The sequence below is a fragment of the Helianthus annuus genome, chromosome 15 (genome assembly GCF_002127325.2).
Source record: "Helianthus annuus cultivar XRQ/B chromosome 15, HanXRQr2.0-SUNRISE, whole genome shotgun sequence".
Taxonomy (NCBI): domain Eukaryota; kingdom Viridiplantae; phylum Streptophyta; class Magnoliopsida; order Asterales; family Asteraceae; genus Helianthus; species Helianthus annuus.
Genome location: NC_035447.2, coordinates 81,276,819 through 81,280,251, shown reverse-complemented (window position 1 = coordinate 81,280,251; position 3,433 = coordinate 81,276,819). Strand labels below are relative to the sequence as shown.

Here is a 3,433-nt window from a genome sequence, read left to right as displayed (position 1 = left end):
TCTAATGGGTTTTGCAACTTGTTAAATGGACTTTCAATTAAAACGAGGCGACTATAACACTTTTCTACCAACATCACTAGCCCAAGCTTATAAAAATAAAAACTCACTAGTTATTTTACAAGAACCATTTTATAAAACACTAGTGCACGTAAATACGCACATTCTTTCGTAATTACGAGAAACAAATAACAATTCATTCATGTAGTCCAGTAACATATAATTCCACACAATTATATTAATTTTTATGTTCAAAATGCTATATCCATGTTTCACCAACATTCGGGGTCAGACTCGTGTGCGGTTTGGTAATCTGGTTAATTCACGAATTACTGTTATGTGGGTGTTCATCTACTGACTGACACATCACGTACGATAACCATGATAGTTTATGAAAATTTGGGATTGGCTTAACACGATCTGTTATAACTGCAACACAGCCATGTATGGATAATTGGACGGTTGACAATGTGCGTCATGCCCGCTATAGTGAAAACAATTTGATCTTTTCACTGCCCTGTATACTAAATTACAAAACGTAATTAAACTTAGTCCACCCGTAGTAGAGCGCTTTATGGCCGCCATTTTCACCCATCAAGCCCCATAGCGCCGGGTACACAAAATAAAATTTAACTGCTCAGAAAGTATAAAAAACGTCAACCCCTCAAGTTCCGCAAATTTTTAGATAACTAATTAATATGATTCAATGTACTTACACAATGCTTATAGAAGTAGTGATTGTGTAACCAATAGTAACTCCAACAAGGTTCACATACTGAGCTATCCCACATAACTGCGCCTTTTTCCCTCCTGTTTAAAGACAATTTTGCCCTTGATATAAAATCATTAACAAGAAAAAAAATACACATCCAGAAAAACTAAATATTTTGTACCTAGAGTGGCTCGAACCACATCCATGTAGGTGTAGTTACGCTTCCCATGAACGGGTCCGGTGCACGGTAAGCATCAGCGAGAAGGGTGGAGGTGAAATAAGTGATGAACGAAAATGTCATGAGAACCGCCGAACCAGCAACCCAACCTAGCTGCGCAATCGCCCATGCTAGCGACAGCACACCAGACCCAATCACAGCAGTTATAATGCACACATTAGCCTTGAATAGGTACTGATCCCTTTTATTTGACGTGTTTGTTATTTGAAAGAAACCTGGACAATCCTGTATGTTCCCAGCTGAAACTGTAGTTCTAACCAAAATATGTACTTCTCCATTGTTAACCTAACTCGACCTGAAAAGTTTCAACCCACACCAAAAAAATCACATGTTTGACCCATACCACACTTGTCAATTTTTACCTCTGAAAAGTATGTTCAAGTTATGTGTGCAGTACCTTCACCTCTAATCCAACAACCTCAGAAGCCAGCAACTTGGCACGTTCAACAGCTGCACTACATTCTTTTAGCATCCCATACTCGGTCCTCACATCCTGAAGTTCTATTATTGAACATTGTTAAAAAAATATTATTGAACATATGCCAAGACAATAAAAAATATTCAGCTCAGATAGTTGAATAGTTGATCAATACCACACAACCAGTACTGTAAAACACTCATTAATAATTAATTAATTAATTAATGGGACTAACCGCTTTCATTTATATTCAATATATGTTGATCAGTTTCTACAGTAAAATAATCCATGAGGTAAAAAGCTCTATAGAAAAATAAACACACCTGTAAGTTTTTTCACAGTTTGTGAACTATTCCCACTTCCCGTATGCAGCTGCAAAAAAAAAATACATATTACACATTGACTCTGTGAAAAGTCAAAACAGACGTCGAGTGACTTACCGACATAATGTGTTCGGAAACTTGTTTGTCAAGCTACTCATCAGGCTTGCAGGCAATATGAATACCAAATCAAATCGTGATAACAAAGCAACATTAATTTTCAAATTCTCATTCACAGTTTTTGCCCGACTGTAACTAAAATAAGCAGTTGATATAAAAGCCCCTATAAGCAAAATGGCAAAAGGTTCTATATTAAACTAAATAGTAAAATGCCATTTTTGTCCCTGAGGTAAATACCTGACCTATTTTGACTTGACTCAACCTGCCCATAGTGCCATCTTTAGTAAAACACCTAACAATAAGCAACATTTTACAAACCTGTACCAGCTAGCACCATCTTGTGGTGGTAAGTGACTCTCCACCGATCTTCACAGAGGTTCCTGGACTATATTTGTCCTATTTGTTACAAAAAGAAATATAGAAACCATTAATGAAACCATGGTTGCAAAAGTCGCTAGGCGCTCCCTAGTCGGATTCGGGATTACTCGGCCTAGGCGGAGATTACTCGGGGAGTAATTGGCCTAGGCGAACAGTACTCGTGCCTCGGCAACCTACCTTATAGCGAGTACTCGGGGATTACTCGAAGCCTAGGCGGGACTTTTACAACCATGAATGAAACCATTTTAAACGAATGCAATGGTTTTCAGATATTATTGCTAAAAAATACCTCAAGAATCCCAAAGTGTCCCAGAATATGTTCCGCTGGTTATTAAGATCCTCACTGCTACGTTGGGTATTTTGTAAGCAACAAACAAATGAAGATGTTTTTACTTCAATGATACAAAAATAAATAAACAAAATGTGCTACAGATGAATATAAGAGAAGAACAGGTTCAAGTTCTGCTAAAATATATATAAAGTGCTACAACTGGTTTTAACACCCTGATTCCTGTAAGTTCCAATTTGCAACTGATTTGCTGATTCATCACAAACGTCAAACCCTATACTTCAAATAAACGAAACCCTATAATTGAAGTTCTTCAATTCACAAAATCAAAATCCTTTTTGTGTAAACAAAAACACAAAATCCGAATTCCTCAAAAGAAATTGAACCCGAACAACATATCTAGGGTTTCAATTTGTACACTAAGAATAAACGCAATAGCTCAAGCACTGTATTTCGAAAAATTGAACCTTAGCATTAGAGAGTTTGAAGACAATGGATTACTGGAACCTCTTCCGTGACACCACCATCGTCATCTCTGGAACCAGAGAAGGGAATTACCTGGAGTATCACCAGTGACGGCTGAAACCATGGAGTAGAGGGGATTTTGTTCACCGTTGCAAACCTTTTCATGGGTGGTTTTATTCAGATCTGAAGGTGGTTTTGTTCGGATCGTGGCTCAATATTTTGCAATCGAGGGATTTTGCAAGAATAGCCATGTAGAAATTAGGTGCTTTTAGGGTTCAAGTTTACATAAAACTGAGAGTTGGAGATGGTTTTGAGAGGTGGAGAAATCGAAAGGAAGAGATGAAAAGACAGGATGTATGGGGAATTGGGGATGAGCGGTGATTCAAAATTTGAACAAAAATTGGCCGCTCAAAATTAGGTTCAATAGCGTGTTAAAACAATTTTCAACACCTTTATGCTTAAGATGTTTGTACAATGTGCTTGAAATGCTTGTGCA

General features: G+C 37.5%; 1 pseudogene; it reads right to left on the bottom strand.

Moving 5' to 3' along the window:
• Nucleotides 1-405: 405 nt before the first annotated feature.
• LOC110910085 lies at nt 406-3,102 on the bottom strand (annotated as a pseudogene).
• Nucleotides 3,103-3,433: the final 331 nt, after the last annotated feature.